Source organism: Ambystoma mexicanum, chromosome 2q (genome assembly GCF_040938575.1).
Source record: "Ambystoma mexicanum isolate Mex_15411 chromosome 2q, UKY_AmexF1_1, whole genome shotgun sequence".
Taxonomy (NCBI): domain Eukaryota; kingdom Metazoa; phylum Chordata; class Amphibia; order Caudata; family Ambystomatidae; genus Ambystoma; species Ambystoma mexicanum.
The window spans coordinates 198,943,571-198,961,777 of NC_090924.1; the positions used below are offsets into that span (position 1 = coordinate 198,943,571).

Sequence of the window (18,207 nt, forward strand, 5' to 3'; positions counted from 1 at the left end):
GATGGTCCAGTGGAGTTCGTCTCGGGGTTAGTTGGTTCCACTAACCAAAGGGAAGAAGTGGTCCATGCCAGAGCTTTTCTGTCAAATCGAAAAAGGAGTTTTAGCACAGCAGCAGGGCTTCATCTGGCAATTCAAAGGTCCAGGAGGATACAGCAAGCTTCATTCATGGTTTCTTTGTCAGGTATTTCTCCCAGTGGTTGACTCTGACTCTAGTCCCAAAACCCTCACCTTTTAAGCAGGTTTCTCCCATTCATGCACAACCTAGGCTGTCACTCAAACAACAGGTATGGCTGTCCTGAAAGGCCAGCCAGCCAGCCAATCAGGACTGGTTGCATTCGTGCACTTCTAGAGACAAAGCAGAGGGGAGTTTCGGGAACCTCCCTTACATCCTGCCTTTCCAGACACACTGAAGCCAGAGGCGGGTTCCAGGACTGAAGCCCTGCAAATGCAAAACGAACAAAGGGCTCAAACCTGACTTGGCACGCAGAGTAAAACCCAAGAAAGACCTCACAAACAGAAAATGGCAAAAAAGTAAGTCCGGGCCATTTTGACAAAATCTTCACCCATGGGTGCCCTACTGCAGCTGAGGATTCAGCCTGGGGTAGAAACGCACAATAGTAGGAAAATAAAACCACTGTCACCAGCCATTTAAAGTAGTGAGGGTAAAATAATAAATGTGACATGAGAATGTATGATAAGGGGCTACTAGGTAACCCCCCCCCCCCCAGCACTCCACATAAGATGGTGTGTGCTGGACCCACAAAGAGAAAAGGTAAGTAATGTCTATTTCACTTTACTGTTTTTGGGAACAGTAGTTCGCACAAGAAAAGGTATTTAAACCTTATGAGAAATCTAAAGGGTTTATCCGTGACACTGCACTGAAGGTGCTATGTGTCACCATACAAAACGTAGATGCCTATGGAGTATGTCAGACCCGAAAAACAGAGGAAACATATAATCCAAATCAGGTCAAAACACATGAGAGAGTGAGAAAAGGGTCTCACTCATTCCAGGGTTAAAATGCAAAAGTCCTAAAGTCCAGAAAAGTCCTACCCGTTTGCTACCACTTTTTCATTTGAAATACTTAAGCCTGGCTTTGCTTTGATTATGATTGCTCTATATCAGGGAGAGGTTGAAAGGGTGTTCAATGGTGAATAAGTGACTTGGTAAGCTTCCATGTATTGAAGTGCAACTCTGATCAGACCAGATTTATGGTGATCATACCCAGCGATGACGCCTCCACCAGCGCTTTCTACCCTACAGAAGTGTTGGCCTATCCAAAGCCTACTGGAGGCCGGGAAAACTTTGGGTCAAATTTGATTCTGATCTGGCTCTTCTTGATCAAGTAATGGCACAGAACAGCTCTTACCTTTTTCAACTGAAAATTCTTTAAAAATACTTCATTTAATGTTCTCTCCATTAAGGATCGAAAAGCACTATGTACAACAGTGATTTCAGTCTGAATGGATTGTTGCAGCTCGCTCTAATTGGATAGTGGTAAACCTAACCCGATAATTGTAGCTTCTCGATAACGTGGCTGCAGATCTGCTGAGGGGTACCCATGAGAAAGTCCACGTGATTCCATTACCTAGTTCAGGGCTCTGCAACCTTTGGCTCTCCAGGTAGGCAGCAGAGTCAATGGTGTGGGATCATGTTAGTCCTAGTCCAGCACACATGGAGAGCCAAGGATTGCAGTCCCCTGACCTAGGGAGTTACGCTTGATGCAGTTGAATGATGTAGCCAATCGCAAGACACAGCATTGTGCAGCGTGCTTTTCATACAGTAGTTTTCAATTACTGTTTTTAACACTATGCCCAGCCATCAGGATGGTCCAGCAAATTAATATTGGTGGACATTTTTCTGTTTCTAACAAACAGAAATGTGGGATCAAGGCCTTCTCACTGCTGTCCCCAATTTTTGGAATTGTATGCCCTTATTCCATACTGTCTATTTTCAGCAACGTGAAATGCCAACATAGCAATAGAAAGTGTCTTTTCCCTCGCTCCATTATTCCACAACCACCTTTTCTGTCTCCCTTGTTGTAGTCCTTACTCAATGAGGCGAGACCTCACCCTGCGACAAGAACCACTGTTCATCCGAACATATGATTTGTTCTCTATTGAGATACAAAACATGCCTATTTCCTTTCAAGCTTAACACTCGCCCCCTTTGGCTGATAAAATATGCTCACAAGTTGAATCACTGTCTCACTGGGCTGGCATTTCAAATACACTGTTATTTATTAGACAAACAATAGGCAATAAGGGAACACAGCCGACACGTGTTTCGACCCGCAGGGTATTTTTAAAGGCTGTACATACATTCATCAAACTATATTGGTGCGAAAAAGATCCATGCATAAACACACCAAGAAACAAAAAGCACATAACATCACAATATGATTGTCTAATAAATACCAGGGTATTTGAAATGCCAGCGCAGTGAGACAGTGAATCAACTTGTTAACCTATTGTCTTCAGAGTCTGGTTGGGCACCGGATCTCTTTCATTTCCTGCAGCTGGCTCCCTCAGTATTCCCTTCTGATTGTTTCCATGAGCGCATGGGATTCCTTTTCTAGTGCCCACTCTGTTCCCTTTGCTGTTAAAATATGCACCCAGGATCATAAGACATGTTTGTATTTGCCTGCCTTTAGATTACAAGAGGGATCACTTATTAGAGTTGGTCTTGCCTGACAAAGTATGCATGGTTAGGAAAAAAAGACTGCTTTTTGAATGTTCAAGGTAAATGCACATGATATGTTTTTCTCCCCTTGTCTGTGACTCAATTGGTTGTTCCAACCCCTCCTGCCAAGTAGCATCCATGTGAATCTCTCCGCTCTCTCAATGGCGTGCTTCAGCAAGCACTGAGCATGCGTGTCCTGTTGCTATCGTCGGGCCCTCTATCAGACCATTTGTGTCTCTTATCCCCACAACCTAAGTTCTAGATTGTGAGTGGTCAGGTTTTAAGCACTCTTCCGTTGCTGGGTCAGTTGTTGGTGGCTGATTCCAACACCCCACTGCTCTCGTGCGATAATAGTGGGGGCCGATTGGCTGTTGCCACAGCATTGTGAAAGCCTTGTTATGTCTTACACTGCTATGGTGCCCGGCCATGAAACGACTGATTGGGGGGGGGTTGTGTAAGAAACCTTTGACATTGCTTGTGCATGGAAGGATACATTTAGTTGTTCTTGTCAGCTGGCGTTCGTGGAGACAATAAAAGGACCAGCTTCTATGTTGTGCAGGGCTAAGGCTCACAATATTGTGGAAGGCAACAAAGTGACAGCAAAGCCACTTATACCTGCACAGCCCTTTGACCCTTAGCGCGCATTCGCAAAACAGGTTGTCCAGATGATCATTGACCGGGCCATTAGGGCAGCACTGATTTCCAATCGTTTGGCTGAAACAGGCTGGATGTGGTGAAGTCTGATGCTTCTCCTCCAGGACATGAAGGAAAATCATTGCCTGATTTTAAAAGACACATTTATTCAAGGGTCCATGCCCCCAGACATCCAAAATGGAAACATGCTGAACTTTTGGAGCCTGCAGACGCCCATATGTCATGAAGGCAAGAGGTATTAACACGCCTAGCATCACACCACTTTTTGGACTGTTCACCACACAGCCTCATCCTCTCCTAAATCAACCTGAGATTCACATCCACCATTTTGGAGTGTCCCATCCATCCTGGCACCAACAACTTGTTGGGTTTGCGACCACTCATTAGCTCAAACAGCAAGACACAAGTAACAGGATGAGGGGTACTCCTGTACTGAAATGCTCCCCAGAGTAGCTTCTTCTGCCAATCACCACCCGCCTGCACCGACAAGCGAATACCATCCATACAGGTTCTATTGAATTGTTGGACACTCCCATTACTCTGTGGGTGGTATAGTGCTGTCCTCTTGGGCTTAATTCCATTCTGCTCCACCCAACCTTGAAACTCTTTATAAATGATCTGTGGATCATTGTCATGAATCAAGGTTGCTGGCCAGCCTTCTTGACAAAAAATACATTCCAGAAACTTGATTACATTCTTTGACGGGATAACTCTGATTACCCCAATTTCTGGCCACTTGGTGCGTAAATCCATATCCACAATGACATAGGAGCCCTTGGTACCACAAAAATGTAATGTCCCCATCAGGTCTACGGCAATGGTGTGCCAGCGTATTCTGGGAGCTTGTGATATAATCATGGGAGGAATCCTGGTCTCCAAAACCTTGTCACTATTGTTACATTCCTCACATTCCTTGATTCTCGCCCCAATAAACCTGTCCCTTCCAGGACACCAGGACATTGCCTTAGTTCTACAAATCTCCATGTGCACATTATGTCCTAAATCCACCACCATTTCACGCATATCACTTGGGACCAACAATCTCTGGCCTCTGCGCAACAAGCCATCAACTACATTTAGTTCATCTCTGACTTTTAAAAATTCTTTAAGTTGCTCACCCCACACTTGATTCCCATTTTCACTCCATTTATCTTCTTGTCTTCCTGGTATAAACCATCATCCCGACAAGCTTCAAGCCATTCCTTGTCATGCAGAGGCGACTCCACCAGAAATATATCTTTAATCTCTTCATCTGTCATAAAGTCAAAATCAGATCTCTCCACTAGGGGCCGCCTGTATAATGCATCAGAAACTATATTGTCCTTTCTCTGCACATGTTCTAGCACAAATTCCAAGCCCTGCAACCTTTGTAACCCATTTGGAAATCCTCCTCAATACTCCATCCAACTCTTTTTTGTTAACAATGGCAACCAAGGGCTTGTGGTCAGTTCGAACAGTAAATTCTTGGCCACACAAGTATACCTTAAATTTGGTTATTGCCCACAACACCGCCAGGGTCTCTTGTTCAATCTCTGAGAAGCACCTTTCCACCTGCTTGAGCGCCCTAGAGGCATATGCTATGGTATGTGAGCCCATTCCATCTTCTTGCATTAGCACACCCCAGACCAAATTCGGAGGCATCAGTGGTGCGGGCATTGTCTCTGAAGCCTTGTAACACAGGTGACTTAGGGATGTCCATTTTCACTCTCACAAAGTCTTCTTCACATCTCTCATCCCATTCAAACTCACACCTTTTCTCGTAATCTTCCTCATATTAATAGTTTTACTGGCTACATTTTTGAAAATGTTTGCATAATACCCAATCATCCCCAGGAAGGACGATACTTCTGCCTTGTTTCCTGGTGATGACATCTCCATTATAGCCCTCACTGTGCTCAGCTTGAGACGAACCCCATCTCCTGAAACACTATAGCCCAAAGTGTCCACTTGTGATCCACCAAATCTGAACATTTTTAACATAAGGGTCATACCAGCCATTTCCGACTTCTTCAACACTTGTCTTAACCTGGTATCATGCCCTCTTCTGTCTTTCCCCCACACTAAAATATCATCTTGAAAAAACGTACACCATTTACTCCATCTAAAATGTTGTGCATTAGACGTTGAAAAACACTGTCCGCTGATTTCAGCCCAAATGGCGTCCTAACACATTTCAATAAAACAATAAGTGTGATGACGGTAAGTATGTCATGGGACGGGGGATGCATTCTCATCGGATTAGAGGCTTATTTGAGGTCTAATAATGAATACACATTAGAACCACTCAAGTCTGGTATCATTTCATCGATCTTGGGTAACACAAATCTTTCTGTAACAATATTTTTGCTGACTTGCCTGAGATCTATTCACAACCATATTGATCATTAGGTTTCTTAACAATCACAATATGGCTTATCCATTCCGAAGCTTCTGATCACTCAATGTTTCCCTCCTTGAGCATTCTTTCAATTTCTAATTCTACCTCTTTTTTACATGCCAAGGGAACTGGCCTTTGTTTGGCCACAAATGGAAAAGTATTTTTTTAAACACCAGACTTGAAGACGTTTGGAGACTATTTTGCCACCTCATTCCTATCAAATACCTTGCACTCTGTTGTCACAACTTCACTGTAGTCCCTTACAACAAGATTACATCCATTATGTACCTGTTCCTTACCATTGGGATCAAGTTTCATTCCAAGGGCTGCCTGACAGCTCCACAAAAGTAGATTACCTCCCACATTGGTTACATATATTTTGCTAATTGTGGTTTTACCTTTAAATGACAACTTAGCATCCACCTCTCCAAATATTGTGCATAGACATTTGCTTTTACTTTTGCCTCCTTTAACAAGCACTTCATTAGACTTTCTTCCGAAGAATCTTTACTAATCAAGGTGTTGTCCACATCACTGTAAACTAACATCTCAATAAATACACCATTGACCTCAAACAAGGTTCTGAGTTTCTTGATCTTAACCTCACAAATGGTATCCACTACTTGTACCACATTCAACCCCTCATACGCATCTTCATAATAATCAGCATCCTCTCCCACAGTGCCTACATTTCAACCCCAAAATCGACAGCACTTAGCAATGTGCCCTCTTCTTCCACAGCACCAACATGTAGTGCTGTGCATTTCCTGTCTCTTGCAAAATGTTCTCCCCTCCCACACCTATGACATCCTCTGAAAGATCGAGATCCTCCACGACCACTAGCGGTGTCTCTTCGGTTGTTTGGAAAACCTCTTTCTCTTCCCCTGTTTCCGTCAATATCTTTGTCATTTCCTCTACGTCTCCAGTCATTTTCCTTTTTCTTGTTATATGTGCTTTTTTTCCTTTTCCTGACGTTTTGCTGGTGGATTTATCTTTATGCACCATGCTGGTTTCTGTCTGTTCAAGAACATTTCTGGAATTGCCCATCACCACTTTGTTTTTCTTGACCAGCTCATTTATGCATGTTGCTATACGTTATACATTTTCAGCTATTTCTATAGCTTTATCCAGGTCAGGGTCTTTTTCCTATCATAAATCTTCACACATTATCCTCAGTACATTTAATCATTAACTGATCACTCAGTTGTTCCTCTTGGCAACACTGTTTGAACTGACATTTAACAGCCAATCCCCTCAAGGCTGTAAGACATTCCTCAGTGCTCTCTCCTGCACTGTTCCCTAGTGGCAAATCTATACCTTGCAATAATCTTGTTTTCCTTGATCTCGTAATGTTTATCCTATTTTAAAATACTCAGATCGAATGAGTTCAAAGTTGCACCTTCCTCTACTGTTGGTTCAGGGAGTCTCAATACCTCCTGACCCCCACACCCCAGATAATGATATAGGAGCGCATCTTTCCTCTCCATGAAATAGTTGGGACCGTAGATTGCCAGAATAAACTTTAAAAAATCCTCTTTCCAATCTTTCCATTTTATAACAGGTTCACCACAACCTTGAGGCAAGAAATATGCTGGACCAGGTATATTTGCCATCCTATGTAAAATAATTGCTGGGTCAAGTGATGCAATTGAAATCATATCCTGGACCCTTTCAATGCAGCAACAGATATCAATGTTTTCTTTTTGCTTTTTATGAATGTGCAAAGCTGCCAGCACTTGCTCCCTTGTAGTATTAATGACAGTTATTGCCAGTTAATTTAGAAATACGTGCGGTTTACTTTTATTTCACAGCAGTTTCATGTGGTTCAATCTCTTTATTCACTGTGAGTGTTTTGGTGGACTTTACTTATGGAGTTCATCTTCTGGATTTCTAAAATTACTGGGACGAGGAGGATGTTGTTCCTGTCATTCGGAACATCGTAGTGCGATCATGTACACAGTACCCATAGTTACACTCACTCTGCACTCCACGTGTCAGGACACATTAAGGTCCTTTTTTCTATCTAATGTGTGCGCGTGATCGCATGCCGATCACAAAGGCTTGTGATAATGACGCAGCCGACTGCTGTGAGACTGGACTTAGCCTGGGCTCGTGTCTCGTAAGTGAGGTACCACACAGCAGTTCAAAGCAAGATAACTCAGTCGGTGCTCCGAATCCCTTTATTCATTTTCTAAGACGCCTCTCAAAATAACCACCAGTGTCCCTGTCAGTTCCCCATAGCTTGACTCTGGCTGCTGGTTGCAGGAGCAATTCATATAATAGTGATGGTGCAGCGACAGGTCCCTCTGTCGGTTCCCAGAGAGCTGGGTCTACTCCTGCTTAGGCAAACTCTGCTGAGGGGAAACGCGCAGTTTCAGTTAACACGATGGAAGTGCTGCCAGTGTCCCGCACCTCACTTGATGCTTGTTGAAAGCAAGGATGATTACCGCCGACACCTGTTTCTTTCATCCAGTTCTTGGAGGGGTTGTAAACAGCAGTGTCTCCATGTGAGTTCCACACACCGCTGCCTCTCACCACTGCAGCCCTGGCAGCAGTACACCTCATCGCCAAATTGATGTAACTCCGCACCAGCTTTTAGGTAGGTGAACAATATTTATTAGACTTAACATATATGGGCTGCAGCCTCCCTCATTCTTGAACAGCTTCCAACTGACACAGTTTCTTAACATAACATTCTACAACATCATGATGTTATCTGAAGTCACGAGCTGCTGCAGGATTCCACTAATAACAAACATGCAACCATGTACATCATGGGATCTTTAACTGTGTACAGTGTATAGCACACATATCATAGGTGCAGGAGTACAACATGCACGAGAGGGCACTTGTATTTCATCTAAACGTTATGTACAGTAAGAGTGTGTGTATTAGGTGCACAAGTCATTGGACCATTTGAACAAACACATGTCCTTAGAGTGTGTGTCACAAAGGTGTGTCGTAGGAGCATGTGTCATAGGAGAATGTATCATAGTTGCATGTGAGAGCATGTGGCGTATACATCCACATGTTATGTGTAGCAGGTGGGCACATAGTAGGTGGGCATTTTATAGGAACATGTATCATAGGAGTGTGTGTTGTAAGACTGCTTTTCACAGCAGCACGTGTCTTAGGAGTACAAGCAGAAGGAACCGGTGTCATAGAAGTGTGTGCCATAAGAGTGTGCAGTAAGTGTGTGTTGTAAGAGTGTGTGTTGGTGGTAGTAGCATGCGTCATAGGTGCATGTGCTGTAGGTACATGTATTGTAGATATATGTGAGAGCACATGGTGTACAGTCATATGTTGTGTAGTAGGTGCGTGTATAAAATCAGCCATGACTATATGTTGTAGGATATAAGTTTTTAGATGTAAACTGTGTGATGTACACACTGTGAAATGCATACTCCTCTTGCTAGAGTTCGTATGGAAATTATACATTTATTCCATCACCTTAAAACTGACATCAAAGTTAGATGTGACTTGCCTTTAATTGTGTTGATTGTGTTAATTGTTGAGTTAATTGTGTAATGTACAAACTGTAAAACGAACTCTCTCTGTGTACAGTTCATATCAAAAGTGTACATTTTTGTATGAAAAGAGTGCATTCATTCCATCACTTTAAAACTGATATCAAAGTCAACGTTCATTTGCTTTGATGTGAGTTTTCAGAAGTTATTGAGTAATGGCTGAACCGTAAAACTCATACGCTCTGTGTACAGTTCGTAAGAAAAGTGTTCATATATTCCATCACCTTAAAATTGACATCAGTCAGCTGTGACTAGGTGATGCTAATTGTGTAATGTGCGAACTGTAAAACTCATGCGCTCTGTGTACAGTTCGTATGAAATATGCGCACTCATTCGACAAATGCATCATATATAGATATATTTCAATCGTTAATATCTCAAAACTGGCTGAGTCGATTTTCATTTTTCTTTTCAGTGTACAAATTCCAGATGTATTGTAAAGATCGAAGTGGGCAATTGAGATATTTGGGCCGAAAGAATATACTTTTTTCATATGGAAAAAGCCCATGCTAAAAGCTTTTCAAACACTATCAAAGTAAACATTTCTTAAACTATGAAGCTGTTAATGTACAATTCTGAATTTTGCATGCACAGGCGGTTGCCTCAAAATATTACTGTGGAGTTACTTTCCAATTTCTTTCATGCAACCGTTCGAAAGTTGAGAAAAGTAATTTCCTGAAATGTCATAGAGACTTTGTCTTAACCTTAATAATGTCTTGCGCTACGTGAAGGCATAATAGCTCTCTCTCTGTACATTTATTAATATATATTATAGTGCGGGGTCATCACACTATAGTTGAGTATCAATTACCATAGGAAACCCAAAAAATGAATTGCTAATAATTTTTGACTTGCACTACGGATTTGGCTGCAATTTTGCAAACAAAATTGTAACCCCCACCCCCCTGGAAACTGTGGGAAAGATCTGTTCAAAAAGTAATTAATAAAATTTAAAAAAACACTGTTTTGGACAAGTACCCATTAATTTTCCATTAGAGGAAAAAGTCAGATTTGTGGTTGAGCGCTCAGTGAAAACCACTGCACGGAATTGGACCAGGTACAAAACTACTTGGGCATGAATCGTTGACTCTATTTGCGGGGGTGGGGTGGGCTGGGGTATTGCATCTAGTAGTTTCTAAAAATATTTGACTGAGAATGGGGTGCCCCTCTTCTCCCAAAATTAAAGTTATTTCTCCCATGGTGCATTTCAGCAGAGAGGCTGACAGGATTTTCAGAAATGAAAAAGCAGACAATTTCCCATACAATTCTATTGCTAATAGCCTTTGACTTGCTTGATGAATATGGATGAAAATTTGAGAACAAAATGTTTGTCAAGGGCCCTCCCAAAAATGCACACTTGGGAACAATACGTTATAAAATGAAAAAGCTATAACGAAAACAAAACACCACAGTTTCACAGTTTTCAGCTCATTCATTTTCAGAGAAAAGTACAGTTTGTGAACAGCCATAGAGTGAAAACCGCTGGGCAGATTTGGACCAAATAAGAAACAACTTGGATGCAAGTCATTGACTTACATTTCTTGACTGGTTTAGGGTGAATCCATCCATTAGTTTCAAAATATTTGACAGAGAAAGGGTGCCTCATGTGCCTTAAAACCTTTATATCGGTATTGGTGCTTTGCAGCAGAGAGGCTGAGAGAGGCTTGCTGGATGGATTTGGATGACATTTTCAAAACCAAGGCATTGTCAAGGGCCCCTTCAAACTGCACATTTCATCAGAAAATGAAAAAAAGTTATTAAGAATGGTGTGAATAATATATAGTGGCCACAGCCGAAGGCCCTGGCTAGTGGGCCCAAAAGACATGTATAGTGGGCATGGCCACCTAGTGGGTATAAAAGAAACCCATTCCGAAGTACAGAGAAATGCCTGGAAATGGTACCTTTAAACAAAAGGCAGCAGAAAAATGCAGTGCTGGGACAGCAGGGGTGCCTGAGGTTGGGTTTTAGGAAGAGGCCCAGGGGACGTGTGCAAAGGAGTACAGGGAGTGGGGGGATGCTGGAGGCAGGGAAACAATTCAAATAATTTGAAGGAGAGATGGGCGCACCTGATACAGTTCTTAAACACTACTGGACTCATATACTCAAACACTTTTACCAAATGCTTTGCCAAAGCATCTACCCCTGCACATCGGGCCAGGACCAACATTCCCAGAGCCTAAATTGTGGCCTGCTGTCCCCACAATGTGGATACAAAGAGCCCCTAAAGTTAACCGTCCCTTAGAAAGTCAGACTTGAAAAAAGAATCCCAGTGTCTAGTAGGAATAGCATCAGCTGGAAAAATGGCTTCAGTGGCGTACATGCACAGTTAAATTGGCCAGCCATCTCGGCTTCTGAATATAAAGGTCTATCTACCGACAGCAGTCAATCGCTGTAGTCCTAGCATCTAAACAGCAGGGCTGCCAGGGGGAAGGTGTGAGCATGCTAGAGGCGATAAGAGCCTGGTGAAGAAGGGCCAGACTGAAGTAGAAATTGGGGCGGGGGCGCTTCCAGCTTTTCATCAAGGAGTTCTGTGGCTGTCAAATTGGGAATCGAGACACTTTAATAAAATCTGCCCTCGCTGCTGAAATATTATCAGCAGTGGAGAAATGAAGGATCTTAGGGGTGGGCGCAGAGGCCAAGTGAATGCATCAACTTCCCAAGTCCTACTCAAAGTTTGACATCTGGGCATTGTCCACAGATGTGAACAGATCCTGTTCTTGAGGCCTCGATTAATTACAGATCAGCTGACCACCAGTAAGTCATCAGCAAAAGGAACACCCACCTTAGCCGATCTGCATGCCCGTTCTCTGAGCGTGGGGGATAGGCTGCTGTGAGGGAAACCACATTGACCTGTGCCCAAGCACAGATTTCCTTCACTACAACCGCCAAGGAATACAAATGCCACTCTGGATATTGACATAATGGTGTGCAACCTAATTGTTGATGTGTATGAGAAACGTCTGGTCCTGTAGAAGATTGGCAAAGAGCTGGAGGAAGGAAGGATCGCTGACAACTCCCACCAGCGGGAGGAGTGGTTGCACTTCTAAAAAGAAGAAATGGCCTTGCACCACCTATGACTAGTGTTGAATGAAATTACCACTAGCGAAACAAAATATTCAAAATTCGCCTCCAAATTCACTTCGCCGAGGTAGCAGACTTCTTTCCCTGATTTGCCACTTTTAGGCTAATTTTGCATCTTACAGGAAAATTAATTTTCCTTCCTCAAATTTTGACCTCTTATGGCGGCAAAACAATTTTTGTAGCCCCCTAATAATAGAAATGGAATGTGTCGGGCGGACCATCTTACAAACTGGCCTGCCGCCTCCTTCAAAGGCATTATCGACTCTGGATCCGCACCAAGAAAAGAGTCTTTATTAAAGTCTGCATTTCCACGGCATCAAACAAAACGGCCAAACTTTTCAAAGTCTGCAAGGAAATGGCCAATCCTGCTGCAGCCTCTTCTTCAGCCACACCCACCCATGACCTTTGCTCGGACCTGGCTGCACACTTCACCACAAAAACCCAAGACATCCTTTCCACCCTCTCTTCCACACCATAGCATACACCAACACTGGAGCCTCCCTTGCCCCCCCTCCACTTACCCTCGCCTCTCTCTTACCCGTCACACCAGATGAGGTCACCAGACAAGTCTGATCTATGAAGGATTCATCCAAACAGGTGGACCACTGCTCCTCCAAAATCATTAAAGAAAATATCTACCTATCTGCAACGCTGCCTACCAATGTTCCCTCTAATTAATTTTCTCTATGTGCGGAACTGGTTGGCTGCCGTGCGCACATTAATTTCCATGGGCGCAACTGACTGAGTGTGAGCATGTAAAGTTAGTGAGCTACTGTCATTGAATAGAGTTTGGAAAGGGAATTCCGCTTCCATGACACTGCAATTCTCTACAAATCTGTGTAAATGTTGCATCTTACAATATGTTTTTCCAAACACATAGGTTAAAATATATGTTATATGTTATTATAAAGACCACTCATTAATTAGTACAAGACTATAATATTGCATAATTTGTGTAGCTGTCAAACAATACAGACATAATACAATATTTATAGATGGAATAATGGCAACGAAAACATGCCGATAGGGATTTATGTGTCACTAAGTAATTCAAGGGCCAGGTGAACATGCATAGGTTGTATAAGGATGTGTAATGTGTAATAACAATAATTTCATCGGAATATCTGCACCTCAGAATATATTGGTCAAAATTCCCAGGCCTCTGCTTACTATCATCATTGCGTTGTCCTGTGAGTTTTGACAACACTTACTCAAAACAAGCATTATATCTAAGAGACATATACACCATCCATGTTTACTCCCTAAAAACAGGAAAATGTGCACAACAAAATGGGAAACAATGAACACATGGGAGCCTAATCCATGCTTCTACCCACAAAGCTGCACTGAAAAAGTGAGAGATTTTAGCAGTAAACACTCACTGGGATATTTGCATACCAACAATACAAGCAAAACATATTTAATGTCTCATTATATTATGTGTATTTTAAGAAAATGTCATCAATCGACATATGCATAATTATTTTGCAGTGCAGAAGAGATTTCTTGCAACATACCCCACACCTACAACCCTATAGTAGTATACAAGTGCTCAGTGAAGCTGTTTCTGTATAGCAGCAAGTTACCATATACTTTTTTAAGGTATATACCCAATGGAACTCTGAATACTTGGAAAGGATGCAGATTGTGTGAAAACCATTCTACTATCTCAATATCCATCGCTCTAATATTATAGAGAAGTAATGCTAGGCATATTCCATACCCATTATCCCTTGCAGGCCAAGAAAATGATATTGCAATGTTGCTCTCCACCTATAGGGTACTGTTAGCAGTGCTAGAGTAGGAGATGCTGAGCATACAAATTGTCTACTCAAAATCCTTAGATGGCAAATTATTATTTGAGTTTCAGAATGTGTTAACTTGCAAGGGGACCGCTGCAAAATACTGGGTGACATATGTACAAAGAAAGAAGAGGAAACATCAGATGAGGCTACACACCCAAGTAGACTGATTACTGGAAGCCAGTAACCAATTTGTGGTTGATAGTTGGTTTACATAGTGTGGGTGACACTTTTGGGAAGGCGCCATGAGCAACAGAAATTCTGGTGCTTGAACATTATTCATGGTACAAAAAATATAAAACAAGTGGATGCAGATACAAGTCTGGTAACTTTTCGTAAAAAACAAATGAGGAAGAGTCAAGGTTGATATCTAAATCTGTTCATACAGTAAAAGTGTGGTAGAGTCAAGTATCAGAGTTATGGGTGGGGAGGGAACATTATTTGGTTAATGTGTCCAGGCAAATCTTGGTTAGATTCTGCTGTTCATGGAGCCACTTTTTGATATTCGTATTTAACCTCTTGTGGGTGTATTCTGTTGGGGGTTTTAGGTTTTTAAGGTCATGCTTGCATAGTAGGGTAATGCAGAATATGAAGATTAGTTAGTTGTTTTAAGAGAAAGCAAATGTCAGGTAATTGTGGATTGTACCTTATTATTTCTTTTTAATTAGGTGAGAATTGTCTGTGTGCGCTATTAAAATTCTTCTGAGCGGCATCCAGAAGCAAGCTGGGCAAGCGCATTTGAGCACAGCTTAGAGGGAACATTGCTGTCTACCTAAATACTGTTTCTCTCGAGCCCTCCGCTCATCTACCTCCAACCTTCTGCGAGTGAGCCGGTTCTCCCAGCAGAGATTTGGAGGAAGATCCTTATCCTCAGCAGGTGCCTCCCTCTGGAATAGCCTCCCTGCCACCCTCCATCTTGAGCCGGATCTCCTTAAATTCTGGAAACTCCTCAAGACCTTCCTCTTCTCCTCTTCCGTCTCTCTCCCTCTACCCTGCCAACCTAGTTCTCTGTTCTTCCCTTTCTCCCTCCTTTTCCTTACAGAATGCTGACTGGCCGCCTGGTGTACCTCAGAGTCTCACTGGTCCCCAGGAACTCTGCCAGTCCTCTTTCGCACTTGCCTCAGGGCCCTACACCCGACCCACACGCATTGCTCTTGAGAAATTAACCCAAGAGAGTGGCTGTATCTGCACTTACCCCAGTCTCAACCTGACCGGGTGCACTTGATCCTCCCCCCTCCCTGTGACCCTCTGTGCACTTGCTCGATCCATATGCACCGCGCCTAAGATCGTCTGTTCCCCCTTGTCTTCTCCCCTTAATTGCACTGTTAAAACTGCAGAATCGCGGTCAGGTCTATTTGCTGTATCCCAACTGTTAAATGTATTTTCTTATGCACGTACTCTGCCTGTGCAGACTATTATAGTCTCAGAAATTCAAGGGCTCTAAGCAACTGTTGTTTTTTTTACCCATGTTCCCACCCTCCTTGAGCGCTTTGAAACACTTGCCTATGTATAGGCGCTGTTTAAATAAAAAATACCATACCACACCACACTAATATATGGACATTCTAGGAAAAAAACATTTTGAGCAAAAAGGCAACATTTGGAGCAGGAAAAGTTTTGCTTTGCAGGTGAAATTGGTGAAGCAGGTACATTTTGCCCAGAGGTCACCAAGTTTTCTGTTGATCGAATCTTTCATCATTTTGCACACCAGTACCTATGACCCCCTACAAGAAAAGGGGAAACCACCATATAACCCCAATCAGGAAGAGTGGGCTCGAACTTCTGATCTGAAAGGTTAATGTTCTCAAAAGTTACACATTAACCCAAGTTAGACAAACACATTTTTAATGAACACGAAAACCTCAAACAATAATGTCCATATCCACACAAATATAACTATTTGCTGATAAAAGTATATAAAATCATGTTGCATAAAAATCAATCACAAGCTATATAATGCAGCATTACAGCCTAAGAGGGAGAGGACTGTAACCGGCTTTATTGACTTACACCCAAATGATAGGCCTGAGGCAAAGAAGCAGGCGTATAATAGGGTAAAGGGTAACATCTGTTACAGCACTCCTCACTAGCCCATGTAATGCTATTACAATATAGCTAAATGACATAAAAAAAAGGGTAGAACCAGAAGAAAACAGTTGGCTAACAGAGCTATTGAGCACTGGGGCAGAATATTGGGAGAGAAACATCAAGGTTTGTAACAGTGGTTAAGGTTGCTGGCCCATTGTTTTCAATGGCCTGGCAACATTCCAATATTATAATGTTATGATGACCCAATATGCTTTAAAAAAATGCAGTCCAAAAACATTGAGCCTCATCATGAATTGGGCCTTAACCCTTCAATGCGGCGTTAACACTATAACCGGCGCATTTAAGGGTTGGCCCAATCATGAGTCAGGCGGTAAGTGGGAGATTTACCTCCAGCTTTTTGCTGGAGGTAAAAATGTCCCCTTACTGTCTGTTTTTGGTGCTATTACCGCCAGCACAATTACTGCCAGTGGTAAAAGTGCCACCAACCCCATTGTGTCCAATCGACCCAATGGGGAATGGGAATTTACCGCTGTACCGCTACTTGTGATCCGGCGCTAATAGCGTCAGACAGAGTAGCGGTAATGCTATTTGCACTGGCGGTATTACTGCTGGGATACCGCCAGACTCCTGATGAGGCTGTCTATCAGTTAAAGCTGTGTTTCTCCTGGCTATAACTTTGGCCAGAAGAGTCAATGTTCTTCTATGCAATTACCTGTTTTTCTTTATTGTAATCTGTCTTGACAGTGCTTTTGACATCTTGTGCACCCACTGTCCCCATCAGGTTAATGGCTGAGCTAGCCAGAAGTTGTCTGCTTAAATGGAGTTTCAAGGGTATTCCATGCAGGAAAAATGCAAGGCAGCTATTTGGGCTTTTCTAAATACTTTTATGTATCAATATAGATTGTGGGCGGGTGGGGTCCGCAATCAGCCTATCGGGACGAGTTTGTTGCCCTCTTTTCCCAAATATTGAATCCGTTGTATGTGCCTTATTAAATTAGACGTGTGGGGGAGTCTTGGGTCTGTGTCTTTTTCGTTTGGGCTTCATTGATGTGGTACAGCGTGTTAAGTCATCAGTATGTAAAGACTGTGAGAGGGAAGATGGCACTGTTGTGGTATCGCCGAATTACTTACTAATAATTTTCATTGCTCTCAGTCCTACCCTTCCATATCACAAAGCCCTTGCAAATTTCTTAAAAAACCCACTAGACCTGCAAGGCAAGTACCTTAGTTTACATACTCGACCTAAGAGAAATGCACTCGCCCCATGGTGACGGATGACAAAATATTTACCAGTGTTTTCTGTAAAATGGTGCATGTCATCATAAGCACACTTCAACTTCATATTTGGTGCTATGCTGCCACCCAAAGGCCAGACATGCACAGTGAAACGTTTATTTTGCCTTTTACCGCAAACATTTGGTTTGCCATGAATGTCAAACAAATGTTATCAACATCCCCATGCTCACTAGCAAGGTAGAGTACTATGCAAATGGCCCCCATCCTTTGTAAAATCTCTTTGCCAATGTGAGTGGGCTAGTAGATTTTGCAAGCCCTACCTCAGTACTGTCCGCCGCACCATAAGGACTGCTGGCCTTATTTCTTGGCATGTTAGGGCATGCATTTCTGTTGAGTCTGGAGCCAATATGGACATCACCCTAAGCACACTTCATATTTGGTGCAATGCTGCCACCCAAAGGGCAGTCATGCACAGTGAAACATTTATTTGCCATTTACTGCAAACAAAGTTTGTGTGCAGTAAATGTCATATACAACTTTCAAACATCGCCATACTCCCTAGCAAGGTAGAGAACTATGCAAATGGCCTTGTGCTTTATATAATAACACCAATGCAAGTTGGCTAGTATATTTTTCGAGCCCTGCCACAGTACTCACCCCACCCTGTACCTCCAAAGACCGCCAGCCTTACTTGTTTCTTGGCAAGTTAGTGCATGCATTTGGTGACCTAAAGATCATATTCGTTAAAACAATAAGAAAATGGGTGATGGGGCAAAGCAATGGGAATAAGAGAAACAAA

The 18,207-nt window shown here is 42.6% G+C and overlaps 1 protein-coding gene across 2 annotated transcripts in view; it reads right to left on the bottom strand.

Moving 5' to 3' along the window:
- The window catches only part of BMERB1 (bMERB domain containing 1), a 1,034,991-nt gene that overhangs the window by 99,428 nt on the left and 917,356 nt on the right, over positions 1-18,207 (bottom strand). The gene's annotated exons all lie outside the window — the stretch shown is intronic.